The 25,011-nt window shown below is 41.9% G+C and overlaps 1 protein-coding gene and 1 long non-coding RNA gene across 10 annotated transcripts in view; one reads left to right on the top strand and one right to left on the bottom strand.

The window, feature by feature from the left end:
• HLCS (holocarboxylase synthetase) overlaps positions 1–25,011 on the top strand; it is a 199,811-nt gene that overhangs the window by 127,949 nt on the left and 46,851 nt on the right. The gene's annotated exons all lie outside the window — the stretch shown is intronic.
• Positions 11,374–14,227, bottom strand: LOC138920912 (uncharacterized). The gene is made up of 2 exons (XR_011432915.1): positions 13,903–14,227; positions 11,374–12,794 (listed from the first exon to the last, which is right to left on the bottom strand). It is a non-coding gene; the product is annotated as an uncharacterized lncRNA (long non-coding RNA).

Genomic DNA, 25,011 nt, shown 5'->3' with positions numbered 1-25,011 from the left:
CACAGTTGTCTTATCTGTAAATAAATGTAGAATAGTACTTACCTCATTTGAAGTGAGGATTAGATGTAATAATGCAGACAAAGTACTCACCCAGCCCAGCCTGAGCACAGCTAATTATTCAATAAATGTTGGCAGTAATGATGATGAATAGTGATGTCAGTTACTATTAAAATTGTTGGGAGATTATCAGAAACACTCATTTCGGAAACTTTCCAAGATCCATAAAATTTCAGAATCCTTGAGCTAGACCAGTCCTTAGAGATCCAGGTTGATTAAATTTTTAATGTTTCATATTTATGGTACAAACTGTATTGTAATGAGAATAACGTAAAAGAAAGAATTCCATTATCACACCAAGTTAATATATCAGTTATTTTAATTCTCCTAGAAGCTCTTCTGGGCCAAGTCCGTAAACAAAAATCAGTTTATAGGGTTATAATTTCAGTGTGATCAGAATTTTGTGGTGGTTATTTTTCACCGTATTTTATACTAGAACATGTTTCAGTGTTGGCACGTCGCCTTCATAGTTAAAAATTACAGCAAAGGTGTATTGGACTCCTCTTGTGCCCGTCTTCTCCCCAGGCCACGGCTGCAGTGGCCAGCTTTGCACAGGTGCAGCCTGGCTGCACCTCCCACAGCTTGCTTTGTGCCCTGCTACTTCTCCAACTCAGGTAACGTGGGACCCTGCCGGAGCCCACCTGGCATTCGTACAGGCGCACCTGGGAGGAGTTCCATTGGGCATGCCTTGACCAGTAGGGATGGGAGCTAGTAGGTAAATGCTTCCTTTCTCCGACCCTTGTGTCCGTGAGTCTGAGGCATTTTCTAGACAACAACTCTGAAGAGTCACCCTAGTTCCAACCCATCTTACTTTCCAAAATAAACCACCTGCACTGAAGCCCTTGCCGCAGGCTCCTTCCTGGGGAGGGCTGTGGCTAAGACGGTCAGCAGAGGGGCCCTCTTAGTTGGTCATGCCATAATCTCCTTAATGGTCTCAGCACTATTGGATATCTAGGTAATTTCAAATTTCCATGGTTCTGAGGCTATGTTGACTGTTTTTATGCCAAAGTCTTGTCTTTCTTTCATAAAGAAGTTTTAGGACAGACCCAGGGAGCAAGGCCACCAAGTTAAAGACCATAAGCCTGTTCATAATAGGCTGTACATCATTACTGCCAACTCGCTCCCTAAAGGGCTGCTTTAACTTAGAGCACCACTGACCTGTGAGTGTAACATTCCACTGCCATCTCTTTAGTCATTTAACTCTGGCCCCTTGAATAGGAAGAAAATGTGCCATCTTTGATTGTTTTAATAGCTCATGTTTGTTTCATGGTTAGGAGGGTTGAGCACATGTCTTCGTTCTGTTTGTGTGTTTGTGCCTCTCACTCGAGTTTGGGCTTTGGTTCTGGCTCTCATAAGATCTCCTGGTGGAAGACATCTCCACATAGCAAGGGCAAAAGAAAACCTTGAAGCAGCACAAATTCTGCATGAGATAGCAGAGGTGGCATCAGATTTGGCCTTGACCGTACCAGATGGCATCCTACAGTGTGGCAGGGAAGCCTGATGAGGAAGGCAGAGCGTGGGCAGTCCCTGGGTTGTTTGCTGAGACGCTGCTTTGACAGCTTGCTAATGGGCTTTCATCGATAATTTATGGTTCACATGGTTATACTATAGAAGATTTCTCTACCTGTGCTCCCAGGGATCCTGCAGGTTTGGTGTCTTGTTAATGAGTTTTGAATACCCTCTTGTTTTCTCTGTTGTTTTGGTTGATAATTGACAATCTTTCTGGTACTAATTCTCTTCATTGTCCTTCATCCTCCTTGTTGATATTCCGGCAAGCATGGCATCAGTGCTCTTTCGTTTCTCTTGATGTCATAGTGTTAGGTACACAGAGAACCTCTGAGGACAAGTTGAGTTCTGTCCTCCATGGGTGGGAGGGGTTAATAGCTAAACAGGCCTGGTCTACGTGGTTCAAATACAGAAAAATATTTATCTAGATAATGCAAACACAAAAACCCAATTGGATCTAATTTACAAAGATGACCCTGACTGTGCATCTGGTGGTAGGAGACCTATAAAGTAAATTACACAGCATGTGCCTTGCCCTGAAGCACATTCGTGCGTACTTCATGTCCACCGTCGGTCTCCCTGCCCCATGCAGAAACTGAGAAAGGCAGAGGCAGAAGATGAGCGCACACACATCCTGCACATCTGAAGCTGGTAAACGGATGGCTGTTAGTCTTTCATAGACCAAGTTCACACATACACGTATTTGCAAGTCCAGAGTACGTGAAAGGATTCGATGAGTCTTCTTGAGTGCTTGAAGGAGGTTAACAAGTTAGTGTTTCTAGTTTACATGGAAATTATCATGTATAGTGAAGAGGTATCCGTAGTGATCGAACTGATTATTCCTTACAACGAAGGGGTTGGAAGAGGGGTGTCCCAGGCACAGGCAAGTGCAGAGGGGAGGGAAGATGGTGTGTCAGCGAAGTGCAAGTAATTCCGTATTAACGGATGGATATCACCTCCTAGGCCATCCATTGATTCAGTAAATATTTACCTAGTTGCCACTCTCTGCCTGGCCTTGTGTAACATTATCCAAATAAATAGCAAAAGTGTAGTTTTGGTTGGCTTGGGCTTAATTTGATTACTCTCTCGTCAGTTCTAAAACACGCGTTTTAACACTTCTGAAATTGGCACGTGTACTATGATCGGTAGGGTCTTAGATTAGATGGAAAAGCTATTAGTCATTACTATATTTAGCAGAGCTGAAAAAAAAAAAGTAACAGAGAAGTCCAGGCTCACAGCTCAAGAAAAGCTGAGTGCTTATGCCCTGACCTACAGAACAGATAAGTCCAGTGAGTGATACGTTAACTTTTACGTGGGTATTTGCATTTCTTTTGACCTTTAATCTGAATTAAATGCTATTTTTATTAGTAGTTTTTAAAAATAATTATCTTTCTTTTTAAATCACTATCTGCTATGACTAAGTATAAACAGATCTGTCCTGTTCTGTTCTTCTATTTTCTGGGCATTTTCCAGGTGTGGACAATTGGCCTACTTAACCATGTTGAAACAGCACAAGAGGTAAAACTCACCGGAAGGATCATCTAGATAGTGTCTCTACATCTGCTTCTCTATCTGTATATCCCCAAACCAGTTGTTGATTGACTGATTTGGGAGGGCGTGTGTGTGATGATGGTGGCCATCACACGCCCTAAGCCCTGTCACAAAGGCAACCATGTGGTTACCATGGCATTAAGAAACAATGCAAATGTAAAATTATTCCCAAATCAAAAGTTTATTTTAAAAAACCCATCGGGTCAGATAGATACGCTTTGTGCAGTCTGTGCTTCATCCGTAAGTTGAGGCGTGACCCTTTATCATGACATGGTACTTACCGAGGGATAGCAGCAGTCATTTAAATTACTTGCCCGTGGCCTGATGGTGCCCCTTGTTGGACGTGGGAAGGTGAGCACAGCTAGCTTCAGCTCTCTCTTCTCATCAGGGAGGCTGCCTGGTTCTTGTGCTTCTGTGGGACCCCGTACACAGGTGTCAGTTCCTCCTCTCCATTGCCTCTCCCCTCCCCTCCTCTTCTCTTCTTTCTCTCTTCTCCCTTTTCCGTTTCTTCATCTTGGTCAAATTCTCATTTTAAAGAATATCCTTTAGTTCTTTGCACTCCTGCTTTTTATAGCCTTCTTCTAAGCCTGTCTTAAAGCTTATGTCAGTTTTTTTTTTTTTTAAAGATTTTATTTTTTCCTTTTTCTCCCCAAAGCCCCCCGGTACATAGTTGTGTATTCTTCGTTGTGGGTTCTTCTAGTTGTGGCATGTGGGACGCTGCCTCAGCGTGGTTTGATGAGCAGTGCCATGTCCGCGCCCAGGATTCGAACTAATGAAACACTGGGCCACCTGCAGCGGAGCGCGCGAACTTAACCACTCGGCCATGGGGCCAGCCCCAAGCTTATGTCAGTTTTAAGATAATCGCTGTTTTTGTACTGAAAACTCAGCAACAGGTCTTCGTTCTATTCAGATTAAATACTTGAAGGTTTTTTTTCTTCAAACAAATGCTTAAATATCATACAAGACATTAATGAGGTGCCCAGGAAGTAACAACGTGAACATTCAGGTCAGAGAAGTACTGAAACCTTGTTTTAAAATCCTAACATCGAGGTCACACTAGAGCAAAATACCAAACGTGAGATTTGGCGAGGAGAGTTCCGCGGTTGGCAGAGGCCGGATCTCCCAGTGGTCCTTTTTTGGTGAGTGTGACAGTGATCATCTGAGCTGGGAATGTCAGTTAACTGAATGAATGAATGAATGCGTGAATGTATGTCTGGCAATTTAAGTCAACTCACTTTTATAAGTGTGCTTGGCAGTCATTCAACAAAACCCTTGAAATACAGTGGTTTTCTCTGTTCTTCCTAATCCTCATATGCTCTTACTAGGCACAAAAGACAGATGGAAATTAAGGCAAATCTGCCAAAGGAAAAATTCTACTGGAGGCAGTATCCAGCCCGCCCCTCACAACGCTCACCCTCCCAAGGTGATGTCAGAGCAGAGTGGAATAAAACTACCAACAGTCAAGTGGACTGTGCCCCAGTTCACAATCGTTTGTGCTGTAAAGTGATGTGCAGTGTGTTTGCCCCTTCTCGCCTCCCTGAGCGCTGAGTGGTTTGTCCTTTTACACTCTTGCTGGAGCACCCTCGCGTCCCAGGCGCCCGCACTGGCCTCCCAATTCTTGACTCATCTCCCTGCTTCCTGGTGTGCATTCCTCCCACCCCTCCTCCTCCACTGGGCAGCGCCTCGCAGGTCTCTTCCAGCTCTTCATTGCTTTGGCTGCCTCTCTCTGGGTAGCTCAGGGTCATCTAACAGACATAAGCGGCTCAGAAGCAAGAAGTAGAAGTCTGGGAGTGGAGTCTAAGACATGATGGATGGCAGATACTTTGGGGTGAGGAATTCAACCTAGTTCCACTCAAATCCTTATGTGAGGTTGGTAGAATTACTAGAGATTTTTAAAAGTTCTGTTACTCCATATTTTATTTTTCTGCAATGGACAGGTCTTTTCTTTGTAGAGAAGTGCAAAGAGCTTGGATTTTGGAGTCTGACAGATCCCAGTTCAATCCTCTCTCTGTTTCCTGCTAGCTTTGTGACCTTTAACAGCAGACTTGCCCTCTCTGAGCTTCAGGTGTTTCATCTGTAAAACAAAGATGCCACCTACCTGAAGGATTGTGAGGATTAGAGATAATATATGTAAAATAGATGCTATATAAGAAGCTCTCCGTAAATGGCACTATTAGTATCATTATCATGATTATTATTATGTTCAGATGCAACGTAGTTTAGACAGATGAATGGTTTCTAGTGGGTTTGATTAAATCACAAAGAAGTGATCGATGCTGATGTGTAAATGAAAGGTCAGAGGGAATGACTATTATTTTCAAATTTTTTCAGTGTAATATTTGATTCCAAAAGAATAAAGGCAGCACATATGTAAGTTAGGAAGTGCAGAGACAAAGTGGACGTGATCGCCCTTCATCCATGCTTCCTTCCATCCTCCTACACTGCTCCTCTCCCCCACGCCCCTTCCCGGGGCAGCCCTCTGCTGAGCCTTGTGTTTCCCATTGAGGGTGAACTTTTGCAAAACATGAGCCAGTTGCGTTGCTAGAAACGTCCTGAGCCCAGCAGCCAAATCCGACTCTGTTCATTCTTTCATTCATTCATTCATTTAACAAATACTCTGCCTGGAGGCGCCCCCACTTCTAGGTGTGCTTCCCTCCTCTGTACTTTTTTCTTTCGGGGCCCCCTCATCTCCTGCTTCCCATCAGTTCCATAGCGTCTCAGGTGTTACATTCTTGGCATTTCTGATGTTCGAATTGACGTTGCTTTGTAATTTGTCACAGCCGTTCCTGAGGGTAGTCCAGCCTTTCCCCGTGCCTGTTGACGGGGACTAAAAACGCACTCCTCAAGATGTAATTTCCAGTCAATATTAGGCCCACCACTATTAAGTATCTTCTAGACATAGTTACAGATTTTTGCCTGCAAGAAAAGCTGTGCTGAAAGCCTGTATAAATGCCTAGTCCTGACTACATCTTGATAAATGGCTAAATTATCTCTTAATCGAGTACAAGCAAAATACAATGGGAGAAAAAGAGAAGTGTTCAAACACTGCAGCTTCTTCAAGGGAAATTGAATAAGCGCTCTTTCATGTCTGATTTTTTAAAAGTGGGTTTAATGGCGCTGTTGTGTGGCTAATGCCGTGGAAACACACATCCTCCCCTGAGTGTCGGCACATAATAACGGTATTTAAGCTAGCTCGTGAAAAAGGGCCTTTCCTTGCCGTTTCATGTCGCGTTTCTCGTGTGATCACTTGGACAACCTAATGTAAAAATATTTTGGCTGCAGGTGTCACAAGTGACACACTGGACCCTCTCTCCCCAGTGTGTGAGGACAAAAGCGGGTTCTTTAAGACCTGCACTTTTAATGAACCGTCTTATTGTAGACACTCAGAATCTAATAGTGTGCCTTTTGGTGAAGTTGTTGAGAATTTTAATGCATTTTAGTTCTCATTCATCACAGCCTATGTGCTCCTGGCGGGAGGGTCTTTAGAAATAGGATTAACTTCTAGAGGAATGCATTAGCCATGCCACAGAAGTAGGCAATGTGCTAACTAGTCTGATAGATTGCTCCAACCTTCAAATCCTTCTGGCCGCCCCCCTCCCCGACTTTTTTCCCTTTATTGACAGCTTCTCATTGAATGGCCCGAAGCATTAGTGTATTTAGGAGTTAGATGTTTTGTATGATCCTAGGCTGATCTCATATTCCCTTTCTGAAATTAATTCGACACTGCTTTACATGTTAATCCGCAAAGGATTGATTTGGAGAAGGTCAGAGCGGTGCAGCCTCAGAAAATGGAAGAAAAGCTCCACTTAGAACAGCTCATTTCAGTTCCCAGACCTAAGCCTGGCTGCCTTTTCATTGTGCCACTTAGACAGCTGTGGGCGGCTCGGACACCTTGCAGAATACATCAAACACTGGGGTTTGATGTGGGCTGTAGGATCGTTGGACTAATTAAGTTTAGCTTGGTTAACCAATTGCAGTTTGCAAATTGAACAATTGCACTTTGAAAGCTTCTGACACAATAGAACACAGAATCTTCTTTTTAGGCATAAACATTCCCAATAATGGAGTCGTACTTTTTCAAAGAAGCTTATACCAAATCCACACAATTTGGATGTCTCTAATGTAAAGTTCGTTTCACTGGTAACAAAACTCCAGTCTCCTTTATTCAAGGAATTGCATGATGTCAAAGACAAGAAGCCCCACTGCAGTGGGTGGGGAAGGAGGTGGAGGAGTGGGGTGAGGGAGTGAAAGACCCTGGGGGTGCAGAATAGGTGTTTGAGAATTAAGAGATTTAAATTCTCTTTAAATTTTTAAATCTTGAGCCACAGTCCAGCAAATGTTGGAGAACTGATCAGAACTGTGGCACAAGATAAGTGGTGATTTTTAGAAGATGAAAACACCGTAAACCCAGAAAATCAAATTAAGGCGAATGCAAGGTCATTTGGTGAAACAACTCAATTTTATAGGGAAGAAACCAATTAAGTCCAGACTGAGCAAAGACACAAACGATAAGACCAGAGTAATTCCAAATGCAAGTAAAAAGGACAGTATTGATGTTTATCATCTACCTTTACGTTGAAGAATTCCACGTTCATGTTTTTTCTTTTTGAAAATAATGCATGTAATGCATCCTATTATCTAAAGCTTCATCTCATTTTAATCTAGCCTTAATCTTTATCAAATGCTTAGTCTTTGCTCTGAAAAGTTCCTGCAACAGCCATGGTGTGTTGCAGCCAAACAAACTTGCTCTGAATGATTGCCAGGAAGGAGGCAAGCCAACTTTAATTTTTGCTAATGGAAGCCTAGTGGGAGCTGAGCAGTGGCAACAGCTGACTTCTCTGATCCTTGGCTTAAGTAATTAGTATCATCGTCAGGCTTTTTTTAAAAGGTTACTGTCCATGGAAAAGGAAATATTACCACCTATTTCTCTCACAACTGTGGGTATAAAGCAAAAAATGAGGAGCGGGGAGTGCTTAGAATACTGGTGGCTGCGGCTGTCCCACCTTTGGCGACATCACTGCAAGACACGAGAAAGCAGTAACGTTCTAACCCTCCTCTGGGGTCAGCTGAGGTCCTGGTGCTCGTTCTAATGCCAGGCTGTCCCTTACATCAGTACAGTCTCTAGGGAAGGGAACTTTGGGAAAGCCTGCTTGCTGTTCTTATCTGTGGGGGTGACTAATGATAAAACAAGTTGAATTGTGCCTCTTGCCTTCTTTTCTTCTTGGGACATAATTTCTTATGTGCTAGGGAGAGAGCTCTCCGTCATCTGGATGAAATAATACTCGTGTCTGAAATTAATTAGGTGGGTCATCAGTTGCTTCTGGAACATTGAAATCTAATGTGTGGGAAAAACAGGCTTTTTGTAATTAAAATAACTGTGTGTGTGTGTGCATTTAGGGTTTATTGAACCAGGACTCTGCGCGTACCAACCAGAGAGCTGTGTATCTCCACTTCTCAACATAAATAGTTGAGACAGATCATAATTTCTTATCTATCAACACATTTCGCTGTCACATCGACTTACATATAAAACTCTATGTCCTTGGACCCAGCTACTTGGCTTTCCCGCTGGGCAGGCTAAATGGGAGGAGGTAATCTCAGGTGACCAGTCCCTGGTTTCAGAGTAATATTTAGCGATTCAGAACTTCATGCAAAGTAGCAAGATAACAATAACTGTGACAATAGTAATGACAATACGTTAACAGAAGAGGTTATTAAACTATTCCTAGATGCTTTGCTAAGCACTTGATACGTTTTCTTCTATTTATCCCTCACAGCAACCCCCTGACAGATGTGGAAGCTGAGTCTAAGAGTGCGTATGTAACCTGGGTACAGCTGGTGAGCACTGGGGCCAGGACTTAGCCCAGTAATTTGACCATCGCACTTTTGAGCCCCCAGAGTCAAGAAAAAATAATTGCCAAAACCTTAAAACCCCAGACAAGTGTCCCAATTCAAATGGATGACTAATGGAAAGATCCTATTCATTATAACGATGAACCGAGTAGTTTAATTTGTGGGTAGGGGAGTTGTGGCCTTCTGTGGATGACCAGAATGATTCCTGATGTTTCTCCAGGTTCCTGGTGGCTTTTTTTCTGTCTTGAGTCAAAGATATCAGGGATGCTGTAAGAATCTCATATATGTATGCCCCTGGAGCCTTCGCTGTCCACCCCTGGCCTGCATAATAAGCCACTGAGCTAGAAGAAAATCTTTTCTCCAGATAACTCTTGGAGAGTGATGTGTGTGTATGTGTTAGTGTGTATGCTCTTGCCTCTGTGCGTGTCCTAACAGTTCTGGCACGTCTGTTCTCTAGTTATTGCCTCCAGAATGTCAGGAGTCCCACTCCCGCACCCCCAAGAAGCCAAATAAATACAAAAACTTTTGAACAATGCCCAAATCTGCAAAAAAGCGTTAGTGTGGATAAAACACTCACTTTGCCTAGTTACACCATGAGAAATTTACATGTTGGGGCATTCTTCCTAACTAAGACATAAGGAGAATTTAGAGAACGTCTGCCTCTTTTCTGGCCACTTGTATGTGTGCAATGATTCGTGCATTCGTACGTGGCCGTGGCTCTGGGTGGCTAGAGGATGGTGCACGGAGTCCTTGCCTCCTGAGAGCTCACATTGGCACTGTGTGGTCCAGAACATAGACACAAACCAGGCTCATTGCTGTCAGGGGCACGAGATGTTCCCTGGAGAGCCAGGCCTTGCCTGTCTTCCAGGAGGCAAAGGAGAGGTGGGCGGTGGGATCTGTATGAAGTTGTGTGCAAGGAGAGACTTGGATGGCTTTCCTGGCAGCTCTCAGAGGCCTTCCCCTGAGGGCCAAACCATAGCCAGAACCTCAGGTCTCAAGTCAGTTTTTTTTTGTTTTTTTTTTTTGAGGAAGATTAGCCCTGAGCTAACATCTGCTGCCAATCCTCCTCTTTTTGCTGAGGAAGCCTGGCCCTGAGCTAACATCCATGCCCATCTTCCTCTGCTTTATATGTGGGACGCCTACCACAGCATGGCTTGCCAACTGGTGCCATGTCCGCACCCAGGATCCGAACTGGCAGTCCCCAGGCCGCCGAAGCGGAACGTGCACACTTAACCGCTGCGCCACCAGGCCGGCCCCTCAAGTCAGTTTTTAAGAGCACCAATTTGATGAATTCTGCACAATTTATACTCTGTTTTTACTGGGTTACCTAAATGTGACATGGCTTTTGTGCGGGTATCTTAAATGTGCTGCTGTGTTTCTCAACAATAATAGGAGAAGCATGCATGTCTAAAATGGTTTGAGGCTTTTGCTTTTGGTGTGTTTTTTTGTTTTTGCTTAAAACCAATTTCTTAGTATGTATGATGACAGTGGTTATTTCTCACAGTGGAGAATTAGAAGGAAATTCAGGAGAGACCAAATCGTTGTATTTAACCTTCAGTGCTAGAAAAGCCTCATTAATTGCTGGTCTCTTTCTTCCTCACCAACCACGTATCTGCACCATTTGCACCTCCCTCAGTTTGTCTAGCAGAGCTTCAGAAAGTGTGGTCTTTGCACCAGCAGCATCAGCGTTACCTGGGATGGGACTAGAAATACAGACTTCCAGGTCCCCTGCCCTACCAAACCAGAGTCCACATGTTAACTTCACCAGATCGGGTGATTTGTATGCATGTTAAAGTTAGAGAAGCACCACAGTTCTACTAAAGCCCTTATTTTCTCTTTGCATTTCCCCTTCCCTCACCTCTACCCACACTTCTCATAGCTACCTTTTCTCTGCTTCCTGGACTGTCAGAACGAGGGAAAGATGTTAATTTCTCTTTCTCAGTATTATGAATGTGCTGTATAGGTTTGCCAGGGAAAATATAGGACACCCTGTTAAATTTGAGTTTCAGATAAATAAGAGATAATTTTTTAGTGTAAACACATCCTGTGCAATATTTGAGACATGCTTAAACTAACAAATGAGCTATTGTTTATCTGAAATTCACATTTAACTGGGCAGTCTATATTTTCATTTGCAAAATCTGGCAACCCTAGTTGGAAGAAAATGAAAGTATAACCCTTTGGGGGAGAAAGTGATAGTATGAAAGGTTAACAGGTGATTTTATTTAATTTTTTTATTGAGTTAACATTGGTTTATAACATTACATAAATTTCAGGTGTATATCATTGTATTTCAATTTCTGTGTAGACTACATCATATTTACCACCCAAAGACTAATTACTATCCATCACCATACACATGCGCCCTGTCACCCCTTTTGCCTTCCTCCCTCCTCTCTTCCCCTCTGGTAACCACCAATCTAATCTCTGTATCTATATATTTGTTTGTTATTGTTATTGTTTTTATCTTCCACTTATGAGTGAAATCATGTGGTATTTGACTTTCTCCATCTGACTTATTTCACTTAGCCTAATAGCCTCAAGGTCTATCCATGTTTTTACAAATGGCAAGATTTCAATCTTTTTTTATGGCTGATTAGTATTCCGTTGTGTATATATACCACATCTTCTTTACCCATTCATCCTTTGATGGGCACCTAGGTTGTTTCAAAGTCTTGGCTATTGTGAATAATGCTGCAGTAAACATAGGGGTGCATATGTCTTTACGCATTTGTGTTTTCATGTTCTTTGGATAAATACCCAGCAGTGGAATAGCTGGATCATATGGTATGTCTATTCTTGGTTTTTTGAGGAATCTGCATACTGTTTTCCATAGTGGCTGCACCAGTTTCCATTCCTACCAGCAGTGTATGAGAGTTCCCTTTTCTCTACATCCTCTCCAACACTTAAACAAGTGATTTTAGAAGGGGAATCCTGGAGAGTCATGCATTCACCTCCCTACCTGTGGCCTGGCCAAAACTTTGAAAGGGGTGGGATTTGGAGATATCAGTGGCATCTTTCTCCTGACCCAGATTGTGGGTGTGTTTAGGGGGGAGGATGAAGACAGGGGACATCAAGGGAAAACTATACTTTATTCTCTCTGAGGCTGCAAAGACTATCAAATGAATTAAGCCATGGATGGAAAAATCCATACTGACCTAGAATTGGGGGCACTTTTTTCCACCAGGTGGCTTTAGGTAAGGGAGCTGGCAAAGTTGAAACGCAAAATCTGGACTAGAAAATGCCCTCCATGTGAGTATTTTCATTTATACAGGGTTCAAGTTTGGGCTTATGATGTCAGATTTAACTATTAAATTTTCTCATTTGATGAGAACTTGAAGCTCTCGTTTATTCACCTCGTTAGGTGAGGGTATTGCAGGTGTTTCTACAACAGCTCGTGACCTAATATTTCTTATTGTTAGGCACTTCCAGATGATGGAGTTTGACTCAAATGCCCCAAAGCAATGAAAGTCAGATTTAAGGTTTCAGCATTTGCCATGACTCTTCGCTTTTTATGCCACTTAATAAGTTGTACATACATATTCTAAGGGAAATTATGAGCTGCCTTATTCATTACACATTTTTCCAACTTGTAATTGTGTTGGCATCAAATATTGGCAACATTTGAAAGAAATTGGCATATTACTTGATTATTGTAAATCTCCCATTGCTTTTAACTGAAAATGACATTAGAACCATTTTCTTAAAATTTGCTTTCTTACGTTGTCCCTCTTCGGGCAATATGCGGTGGTGTCGGAATTCCTTCAGGACTCATTTGAGAAGCTCAGCCTTTCAAGAACAGGTCTTCTTGCTGTTGGCATACTGACCTGCAAGCATAAATAAGAATATCTTTGGACCTCAGGCATGAATGAGATTATTACAGGAAATTATGTGGTGGAAGAAATGGAAGTTAGAATATTAAAACATTGGTTGTTTGGCAGTGTGTTTGCGTTGCTTAGTATCATAAAGTAGGTTGTACAGAGGAATGCTGACTAAATTTATAATCTGGTAAAGAAGTATTCCTAGTTGCAGCAAAATCATCCATGTAGTTTATGTATTTGCAAATTCGTATAGCATAATATTGCCAGAAAACAGGAATTCAAGACTCCTTGTATGTTTGACTTCTTTTTTTCAAGAGGAAGAAAAGTCAGAGATGAAAATTTTAATATTTTTCTTTTCTCTATCCTTTCTGTATATAGTCTCTGGCTTGCCCATTTTTCTTTTTCTTCTTCTTCTTCTTCTTCTTCTCCACAAAGCCCCCTAGTGCATAGTTGTATATTCTGATTTCAGGTCTTTCTGGTTGTGCTGGCTTGCCCTTTGATATATAATTTATTTTAAACTTACTGAATCTAATGAGTAGTATTTGTTTGTTGAGGAAATAATTTTCTTAGCAATTTAAGCAAACAGTTGGAGTCAAAATAATGAGAGCTACATTTGGGGGCTAATGAAACCTCATATAACAACGTTTAAATTTATTTTTAAAATTAAAATTCTAAAACATAATTGGTAGAATTCTGTGGTAGGCAATCTTATTCTGCAACTAACAGTTGATCAAAATCAAAGGATAGGGTCTGGCCCCATGGCCGAGTGGTTAAGTTTGCACGCTCTGCTTCAGTGGCCCAGGGTTTTGCTGATTTGGATCCGGGGCATGGACCTAGCACCACTCGTCGAGCTGTGCTGAGGCGGTGTCCCACATAGCAGAACTAGAAGCACCTACAACTAGAATATACAACTATGTACTGGGAGTCTTTGGGGAGGAGGAGGAGGAGAAGAAGAAGAAGAAGAAAAAAGATTGGCAACAGCTGTTAGCTCAGGGTCAATCCTTAAAAAAAAAAATCAGAGGATAAAGTATAGCATGAATGATAAAAAAGACATGCGACTTTAAAATGTTGTTAGTTAACATGCTCTGTGTGTTATAAAAATTGTAAGTAATACCATAGCAGGTAGATAGTTTCTTTCTTCTCCATGAAAATTCGTTGGGAATCCATTGTCTCCCAATTTGAACAGACTTTCCGAAGGTTCGAGGGAGGAAATACCTATTAAGTAGATTTTAGATACAGAGTTGATTCCATGAAACCTCAGTCATTTCCACCTTGACCTGGCTATACAAACACCTTGTCCTTTGTAGAAGGACAACTTTTCTTGTGTTCTTGAGGCTAGTTTATGTCTCCTGAAATTTCCTACTCAAGCAGAATGATCATAGTGGGGTGGAAGGAGCTGTCCAGTATTCTAGGTGCCCCAACCATTCCTAGAACAATATAGAATCATGGAATGTCAGAGAAGAGACCTTAGCAAGCTCTTCCCCAACCCTCCAGTTTTACAGGTTAAAAAACCAAGACTCAGGGGGATGTATTCACCTCTCTCCGGTCACTCACCTGGTTAACGGCCAGTCCACACTAGCTGCTGTGGCTCCCACCTCCGGGTCCTATGCCCTTTCCACTCTCTCACACCATCTCATGCTGCTGGCCTTCTTCAGGCATAACGTTCAGTAGCATGTGGAACACAGAAAACAGGCATTTTGAAAGTTTAGAGATTAATTATTACTAATATATTGATATATAGGTGTCATAAGCGGGAAAGAGGTCTCTGTAAATTATTTGACTTTTGGACCACATTTCTCTAAGGACCACTGCTAAATGAATCTTATTTTCATATTTAGTTTTCTAAGAGGCAAGCCATGTTGTCTCCCAGTGCCCAGACTGTAAAGCTGAGACTCTCATTCTCCTAATACTCTAGATGATTAGTTCATTCTAGTGGCAGTGGGAAGGGTGTTCAGGCTCAGTAACAATACGGTAGTTGGGCCCTCCTTGCTCCTCAATCCTTGAGGCATAAACCCAGCCTACCAAAGGGAGAGGTTTCTGTCTCTCTGGCCTCACCTCTCCTGCAATGGGTTATAGTTTTGAAGATCAATTTCTAAAAATGAAGAGATGCATACTATTCATGTTCCTGAAAGATAAGTAGATCACTACTAGCCTGAACTGTGATAAACTAGAATAAAATTTTAAAGGGCATGGCATTTATACCATTAAATGGGTGAAAGTGTATTCTCTCTGGGTAGAATGCAATAAATCAGGGACTAGATATTTGGCAATTAAAAGTATGAAAACTAGAAGACATGAATGGCATTTTAAGGGATAATTTATTAAAATATAAGACAGTTACATTGCATAGTCTATAAAAAGGATTATTTTAGAGTCTATCACAAGCTTTCTTAAATAGGAGCTAATGTATGCCCCATGGCTACCAAGGTTAGCTTAATGAGATTAATGTTCAGTTCATAGTCCCAGTGTGATTGCATTATTGTTTTTTGCATACATTTAACCAAAGTTATTAGTTTCAAAATTAAAATGTGTTCCAGTTATCTATTGCTGCAATTCAAACCACCCCGAACATTAGTGGTATAACAGTTTTATTATATCCTGTGATTTTCTGGGTGAGAAATTTGATCAAGGCTCAACTGGGTTATTCTGCTCCATGCTGAAGTCATGATACTCACTGGTGGATGGGCCGGTCTGGAGGGACTAAGATGGCTTTACTCACATGTGTGTCACCTTGGTGGGGAGGGGGCGCTGGAAGGCCGTGGTCAGGTGGAACTGCTGGCCACTCCAGCGTGGTGGTCTCAGGGCTTTCAGACTTTTTACGTGGCAGCTTAGGACTCCCAGAGAGAGTGTTGCAAGTGTTCCAAGAAACAAGCAGCAAGAGCTCCCAGTCTCTTAAGGCCTGGGCGAGAGATTGTTCCATGGTATTCTATTGGTCAGGGCATTCACAGGTTCAAAGCGAGAGGATATAGACCCCTACCTCTCCATGGGAGAAGTGTCAAGGAATCTTTGGCCATCCTTAATCTGCAACAAAGTCTTTAAACAACTTAAATGGTGGAAGGAGTTGATGAAGGTCTTATAGAGAGAGAAGATTAAGGTCATTCACAAAAGTAAAGTACTTAAAATCTTCAGGAGTAAAGTCTTTAGGCTTTGTGACCTCTCCTGATGGTAGTAATAATGATAATTTTTAGGATATTGCTCTTCTTATTGATTCTTGAAATCAACCAAACTTCCTGGGTAGTAGGTGGACTTCTCAGAAGCACATGAATGTCAGTTTCTAGTTAGGTATTATTTTGATATTTGAGCCAAATGTAATTTAGGGGCAGGCAGTCAGATATTAACACTCTGAGCTGGTTTCAGGTCTGCAATTGTGAGGTGACAAGACCAGAGTGAGGAATTGGAAAAGGCCAGAGCTACTAATTATGAAGGCATGGTGTGGGGTTTATGCTTCATGCATGCGTATATTTTAGCCAATAGATTTTTTTTAATTTAAATATTTTAAAATTAATAGTCATTTTTCAAATTATATTGACTTAATTAGGGATGTATAATTTAAAGGGATCCTGTGTTGAATATGTTTGGGTTTTGGAATTCTGTGTGGCTAGAGCATAGGGCTGGGAGCCCACCTGGAGAAGACAGAGAGAAATGAGGATATAAGTAGACACCTGTTGGAGAGAATCTCGGGACTGTTAACTCCCTCTACCTTTCCTTCTTCTCTTCTTGGCTCCTTGGGCTTTGCTCATTATTGGCATCCATGAATTCCATCCCATCAGAGTTAATTGTATGTGTATTTGGCTCCCTGCTAGGTTGTGAGCAATTAGAAAATGATGAGCATATTGGTTAGTCTTTGTATTCCCTGCAGCTCCTGAGACAACACATAGTAACTGCCCAGTAAATGTTGAGTAAATGAATGAATATTGGGTTTAGTTAAGGAGACTTTTGTCAGTTTTGTTCTTATACTGGAAGGCAATGTACATTGTTTTCCAAAGCCTTCTTTGACTTGGTAAGGAGAGCCCATGATTTGCTACCAAGCTCCAGGCAACAGATGCCGTACATAGTGGATATTGAAGAGTGTGTGAATGTGTAGTGTGTGTGTACTGTGGTTTAAGGTAAATATACGCTTTCAGATCTTAAACAGCCTATTTCAAAGTGAAAAATGTGGCTAGGATTTATCCTTCCATGGGTAGGTAGGCTCCATGTCCCTCTCCTTGAGTCTGGGTGGGGTCTGTGACTGCTTTGACCAATGGAATATGGTAGAAGTGCTGCTGCTGGTTTCTGGGCCCAGGCCTTAAGAGATTCGTGGCTTCTACTTCCTATCTCTTAGAAAACTTGCTCTTGAACCTGATTATCATGCTGTGAGGAAGTCCATACAGCTCTATGGAGAAGAACTGAGCTGCTGGTCCAGCTTCAGCTGAACTCCCAGCTGGCATCAACCTGCCAGCCATGTGTGTGTGCCATCTTGGAAATAGGTTCTCTAGACCGAGTGGAGCTGTTGCAGCTGACACTACTGCTCAAATCTGCCCAAACTGCAGATTTGTAAGCAAAATAAATGATGGGGTTATTTAAGCCACTAACTTTTGGGGTGGTTTGTTATGGAGCACTGGATAACCAGAACTAAGACCAATGTGAGCATCACAGTTATCTGAAGTGCTAGTGGGGACCAGCGAGAGCATGGGTAATGGAGATTCCTTTATTTATTTACTAAACACTGCCTGTGCGCCTAAGATGTGGGCCCGGAAGTGCAGTGTGTCCTGGCAGTGGCTGGAGGCTGTCAGGTTCTCTTGAAGGAGGTCTGAGTGGTGCCTCCTCATGGCCACCACAGTGTTCCTTTTTTTTCTGCCCCTTCTATTTTTGCACTCCACAGTACTTTACTTGACTCATCATCCTTTTTATTCCCCTGATTTATAATGGCCTGTTTTCTTCTCTCTCTCTGACTAGACTGTCCTTCCTTGAAGGTTGGGGTGTATCTGGCATATTGTAGGCCAATATGTGAATATTGTGAATATGTGAATTAACAGCATTGAAACCTCACTTTTATCCCGTGTTCATGGCCAACCTTATTCTCAGAGGTGCTGTATTTTATTTTCCCAATGTCTTGGGTCAACAAATTATTGACCGTGGTGGGACAGGTGTTACCTACCAGTCACTCTTTCCTCTAAGCCACTTTCAGAGTGGAACGTGCAGTGGTTGGCTTGTTGCCTAGATACCATTACAAGATTGACCACAAAATTCACTTTCATCTGAATTTTATCCCTGGTTTAGAGTCACACCCATCCAAAAGAGTGGACTAAAATTTTTCTCAAATTTTTATTATGAAGAAATTTAAATTCACTGGAAAGTTGAAAAAAAACAGTATAGTGAATACCAGTATGTCCAACACCTGGATTCAGCAGTTGTTTATATTTTGTCCTTTTCTTTCTTTCTTTTGAATGGAACATTTGAAAGTAAGTTGTAGATATCTTTACACGTCACCTTTAAAGGCTTCAGCTAGCATCTCTTGCCAATAAAGATTTTCTCCCTACATAAGCATAATGCCACTACTTCTTATATAAACTTTAATTCAGTAATATCCAGTTCATATTCGAATTTCCTCAACTGCATAAAAAATCTTGTGTTGTTGTTCATCTTCAACTAGGATCCTATCACAGTTGTGTATTGTATTTGTTATGTTTCTTTCATCCCCTTAAAAAAAGTGATATTAAGTTTTTAGAGAGACCAGGCCAGTTAAGAATGCCCCACATTCTGGATTTGACTGTTCCTTGTAGTGACATTTTTTTCCCTCTAGCCCGTGGAATTCTTGTAAACTGGAAGTTAGGTCTAAAAACTTGACTTGATTCAGATTAAATATCTTGGGCAAGAAAGCTTCCTAGGCGATACTGTATACTTCATAGTGTATCACATCGCATGGTGCCGTTCTTCGTAAGAGTAAGTTTGATCACTTGGTGAGATGCTAACTGCCTCTTCTCTCCATTGTAAAGGGCTGTTTTTTTCTCTAAGTTATCTGTGGAGTGTTACTTTGCCATCAGGCAATATTCTGTTCTCCAGTAACCTTAGTGATCCTTGCCTGAATCAATTCTCTAAGGTTTGCAAAATGGTGAATTTTCTTATTTTGTTTTCCCTCTGCATTTATTGGCTTGTACTATTCTCTAAAGAAGCATTTTCAGAGTAGGAAGTTGATGTCGTAGTCACTCCAGAAGCAGCAAGTGGGTGATTTACTTCTCTTTCTCTTTCTCGGCGAGCCCCTTGGACTTATGAATTATTATTTTATTATCAATTAAGGTCTTTATTCTCTGCTAAATTGTCCCAGATTTGGCCAATGAGAGCCCTTTCAAGCAGGCTCCTATGCCCTTGAGAGTCCTGTGTCTCCTCATTTGCCTTTGAGTGTTTTCTTATTCTCTGGCCCAACAAAATCCTAGGCACACCTTGCACCAGGCTCTACAATTAGCCATTTCTACATCTTACATTTTTAAAAGCAACTCTGGTTCCTTTTAGTGGAGAAAGATTTTTAGAAACCAAGATCTTGAACTTCTCCTTCTGAGAAGGATGGACCAAGAGCTTTACCGGAAGTTGCTGGAGAGTGAACAGAAGCAGGCAGGCTCTGAGGGGAGTCCCTCCTTGGAAAGGGTAGGACTGGAGCTGTACAAAGTAAGCCCAGGGCCCAGTGCTGCCTGTGCAGCAAGGGAATCCTGGAAGGGAAAGGCCGGAGAGGGGCTCCCCAAATTCTGTCTACACACTTCTTTGACTGCTGAACTACATGTGCATGGAATGGACTAAATGCACCTCAGATAATGACAGAGGATCTGAACTGAGACTGAAGCTGCTGCTCAAAGGAACGGATTTTGCAGTTTAGTTCAGCCAAGATAATTGTCAACCAAAACAGACGAACCAACACTCATTGAAGAAAAATGTCAAAGTCTAGGATCTGTACAATTTCACATTCATTGTGTCTAGGATACAAAGCTAAAATACCCAACATTCGAAGAACCAAGGAAATAGAACACTGTCTCAGGAGAAAGGAAGATCAACTGAGTCCAACCCCAGGATGAAGCAGGTATTAGAAAGACTAGAAGAGGATTTTGCTGTGGAGGTTATAACTATCCCAAATGAAGCAAAACAGCGTATGCTCACAATGAAGGAAGCATAGGATGTCTCAGCAGAGAAATAGAAATGAGGAAAAAAGAACCAGGTGGAAATTCTAGAAGTGAAAATACAATTTCTGAAATAAAAAACTCACCGGGTGGACTTTACAGTCAAGTGGAAATGACGATGGAGAGAGAAAATGGGGGTAGAAACAATGTTAGAAGAAATAGTAGCTGAAAATGTTCCAAATTCTATGAAAAACAGGAATTTCTAGATATAAGGTAATGAAGGAACATCAAGTAAATGCAAAGAAGCCCTTGCTGAGTCTTTCAAATTGTTGAAAACCAAAGGTAAAGAGCAAACCTTGAAAGCAACGCGAGAGAAATAATACAAGGGAACCACAATCCAATTAATGACTGACTTCAGAAGCCATGTAGGCCAGAAGAGAATGGAACAACGTCTTTAAAGTGCTGAAAGAAAACAGTTTTTACCTGAGAATTCTATATCCAGTAAAAATATCCTTCAAGAACGGAGGGGTTGGGATGATGGAAAAGTTCAGAGATGGATGGTGGTCATGGTTGTACAACAACATGAATGTCCTTAATGCCACTGAATTGTCCCTTTAAAAATGGATAAAATGGTAAATTTTATGTTTATTTTACTACAATGAAAAAATTTCTTTAAAAAGAGTGAAGGGAAACTGAGGACATTTTGAGGTAAAGGAAATTATGAGAATTCATCCCTAGCAGACCTGCACTTCGAGAAATGCTAAAGGAACTTTTTAAAGCTGAAGAGAGGTGACACCAGATAGGAACTCACGTCCTTGAAAAAGACAAGACGAAGAACATTGGAAGAACGTTGGAAAGAGCAAAGAGCATTGGAAATGGAAAATACTTGGGTAAGTACAAACTACTCTTTTTTTCTTTGTGCTTTTCTCTCTCAATTTCTTTACTAACCCTGTAACTATTTAAAGCAAAAATTCTAACTGTCTTAAGGGGCTTATAACATTTGTAGATATAGTACATATATCAACCATAACATGAAGGTAGATATGGACCTCTGTTGCAAGATTTCTGTATTTTACAGGAAGTGGTACAATATTGACTGTAGGTGGATTATGAAAAGTTCCGACATATATTGTAATTCCTGGTGCAGCCAGTTAAAAATGCAAAGAAATATAGCTCAAGAGCCAATAGAAGAATGGAAATGGATATTCAAATAATTTTTTTAAGGCAGGAAATGAGGAACAGAGGAACAAAATATTGATTGTTTTTGACCTGTTAAATAAAGAAAAGGAAATCGTTTTTTAAAATTAGGTTATAATAATATGATGGTAGGCATTTAAAACTGAGTTTTCTGAGGAACACTTATTAACATGGGAGAAACACTGCCGATGTCATGTTAAGTGAAAAAAACAGGACACTCAGCCACTGTAGTATGACAGCAGTTTTTGAAGAGTATGTCGATATATTCACACACCCACATAGTATAGAAAAAAAGGTTAAATAAACCAAAATGGCTTTTGGTGGTAGGATCATAGGTGACTTAATGTCTTAGTGTTACTTTTCTACGATGAGCATGTTATCACAAAATTTACTTTTTAGCTATTGCTAGTATATAGTCATGCAGTAACAGTTTTTTTATATTTTCATTTTGTATGCTTTACTAAATATATTTTTATTCTAATAGCTTTTCTTTTATTCCTTTAGTTTTTCTAGGCATATAGTCGTGTGATGTGTACATAACATAACCATTCACTCATGAGATCTCTTAATGTCTAACTGCCTGGTTAATGCAACAGAGAATCCCCAGGAGCTAATGGCACTAATCTCGCTAATGGGTGGATCCCAAACAATGGGGCATCACACCTCCTGGGTACATCCCTGCTTCCTCATCTATAGAGCAGGCTCATTGTAAGGATTAAATGTGATGATGGATGTGAAGTCTTGACTCAGTACTTGGCCATCACATACTCTCTCATCATATGCATCACTAGCAGATGTTAGCGGTTATTACTATGAGGATGTCTCTCTTGGTACATACTTTTCTTCTGGAAAGGCTCAGAGCTGAGCCCTGGGCAACAGCTACACTCGTTTGTGGGCAGATCACACAGAAGGAGGAGCCACTAACAGTCAGCCCTCAGGGGGACCAGTTCTGGGCAGCTGTGACTAAAAATGGCATCGGGCCGGTGTGTGTGTTATAGATTTTCTTTATATTTAAAACTCCACACCTTAGAGGAAGGTGTTCTCACTTATGTGAGAATAAATGATGAATGTAAAGATGATAATGCAGATGCATAGCCCAGTTCTGTAGTCTGAAGAGGCTCGCTATGAAAGAATCACTGCCCAGGTTTACCCGAGGAATAAGGAATCTCTCTGATAAGCAGCCTTTGAGATGGTCCCAGTAATCTCTGCCTTGGGGTATTCATGCTCTTCTGTAAGCCCCTCCCCTTGAGTGTGGGCTAGACCTATTGGCTCACTTCTAACAAGTAGAATATGGCAAAGTAATGGGATGTCACTTCTGAGATTAGATTATAAACAAGACTGCGACTTCTGTCTTGCTTGCCTTTTCTTACTCTCTCTTTTGGAGCCATTGCTCTGGGAGAAGCAAACTGACATGCTGTGAGTAGCCCTATGGTGAGGCCCACATGGCAAGAAACTGATGTTCATTCCCACGAGGAGCTGAGGCCTCCCGGCAGCCCTGTGAGTGAACTTGGAAATGGGTCCTCTCCTAGGCAAGACTTGAGTAAGCACAGCCCCAGCTGACACCTTGATTGCAACCTGTGGGAGACCAAAAGCATCCAGCTGAGCTGTACCCAGACTCCTGACCCACAGAACCTATGAGATAATACATGTGTGCTGTCTTAAGCTGCTAAGTTTTGGGTTAATTTGTTATGCAGCAAGAGGTAACTAATACATTCTCTTTAGCAATTAGGTATCTTTACTGACTTCCCCTACCTCATCCCATCCCTCCCACCTGTAGTCCTTGGGGAATTTATGTAGTTTCTCCATGGCACTCTTTTGTTTCTTAAATTTTTCATCAAGGCATCAAATGCCTTTCTTGCCCATTTCTTCATCTTTCTGTTTTGCTTCTAGCCCAGTCACCACCTTTTGCTTTGTTAACAAAAGATAACAAACTGGCTATTGCTGTCATTTAATCTGTTTCTTTGGACACCTCCCTTGCTCCTTTCAAAAGTCATAGAAAGATGTGGCTTCATTGTGATAAGAGCCCAGAACAGGGGTTTGCAGGCTGCTTTTTGTCCCTTTGTCACATCTCAAGGAGGATGTCACATGCAGGAGCCACACTCAGAGTTGCTCACTGTGGGCCAGTGCAATGAGATGCCCTCTGACTGTGCATGGTTCCCAATCTCCCAGCTCCGAGCCCTTCTCATCCACCACATGTTGACCTACTGAGATGAAATGGCAGAAAATTCCCTGACCTACAGTGCACTCAACTGAGTACCGAGACCCCTGGATTCTAGACCCAGCTCAGCTGCAGCTTTGCTATTTGAAGCAGAACCAAGTATCTTTCTTCTAATTTCTATATCTGGAAGGTCTAAACAATAATGACCACTATTTTACTCTTCTTAAATGGATTTTAGGGTAAGGTTTCCTCTATAAGTGATAGAAAATGAATGTTTAATATTTTAAACCTGAGCGGAATGATTGTACAATTTGCAAACTATAATAGAAGCCACCCTTGTCTCTAGACCCATGAAGAGTAATAGGGAAAAATAGCACGTCACCTAATGAAAATATTTGCCAATTGAAAATTAGTTTCTCATACATTGCCTCTTTATTCTTTTAGCTCATACTAAATAAAGTGGACATTTGGTGATGGACTTCCCAATGCTGTCCCTGTGGCCATCGGCCTATTCACACCATTCCTGGCTGCATTAAGTATCCCCAGTGTAGAGAATTAAGCCCCAGTAAAAGTATACTCTGGATTTTACCGAGAGGTCACGGAGAGCCCCTCTTCCCTTGGCAGCCAGCAGCATTCTGATTACACTTCATTTATCTCCTTGGGAGGACTCGGGAGGACCAGCTGGGCCCCTGTCTGCACTCATCAAGAGTTAATTTCTGAGCGAGGTGCTGTGGTCATGAACAAGTACAGAAGGTACCCCGGTGGTCCTGCCAGACAAGAGGGGCCCTTAATTAGCAGCAACGTTCAATCAGGCTGCTTAACCCGCCCCAGGGCTGAGGTGGTCATGTCCTTGCTGCCGCCTTCTCGTAAACACAGAGCCCACTGCCAGACTTGGATGTCCATGTGGCCCGGGACAAGGAAGACGGCGCAAACCCGAGCTGGACACACGTCCAGGGGATCCCCGAACATTGCCTTTCTTTTTGACAGAGGGGTGAGGGTTAACTGAGAGAGATTGTTTTTTCCCTTTAAAATTTGGAAGCATCTTTGGTCTTTGCTGACTTCACATTTCCCACGCTGGACATAATACTGGCTTGCTTTCTTTGCTGTTAAAACCATTTCGTGTTGTCCTGTTTCTGGCATCTCTTGGGCTAACAGTGTGTCTTGAGACAGCCCAGTGTGGGTGAAGGGCAGACTCCCCCACTAGCTTTGAGGCCTTGCTTCATCTCTGCACACTGCGGTTTATTCAAATGGTTTTCGCACTGGAGGTGATGGTACCTGCCCTGCCTACCTGGCAGAGCTGTTAGGAAGATCAAATGTGGAAACAGTTCATAAATTGTCACCCATTACACAAATCTGAGATGATGTTACTGCTTTTAGTTGACTCATTCATTATAGCCAAGGTCGGTTGTATTTTTAGTGGTCTTATAGAGAACACTAAAACCTGGTGTTCTTGGTAGGTGTTTTATACTTTATTAGAAATGCTATCTAATATTGCAGCATCTAATAAATGGTAAATAAATATAAGTGCTTCCTCAAGTTCTGGCCCTGTGACTCCAATGCACGTTGAGGACCGTGGCAGACAGAGGGCTCAGTGTGGTAGGAGGAGGAAGGGAGAGAGTTTCTTAGCTCAGTGTGGCATCTTTCTTAGTCATGAGACCCTCCAGGCCCCGTTTAACAGGAGAAACTGAAGGTGGGCTGTGTCATTTTGTCAGTTCCCTAGTCCATGGCTGGTAATTTTGGGACGGTCCACCACGGAGTCCCTGAGCAGATCCCTGGATTACCT

The sequence above is a fragment of the Equus caballus genome, chromosome 26 (genome assembly GCF_041296265.1).
Source record: "Equus caballus isolate H_3958 breed thoroughbred chromosome 26, TB-T2T, whole genome shotgun sequence".
NCBI lineage: Eukaryota > Metazoa > Chordata > Mammalia > Perissodactyla > Equidae > Equus > Equus caballus.
Note: the sequence above shows the minus strand (reverse complement) of the source record. Positions and strands in the feature narration are given on the sequence as shown.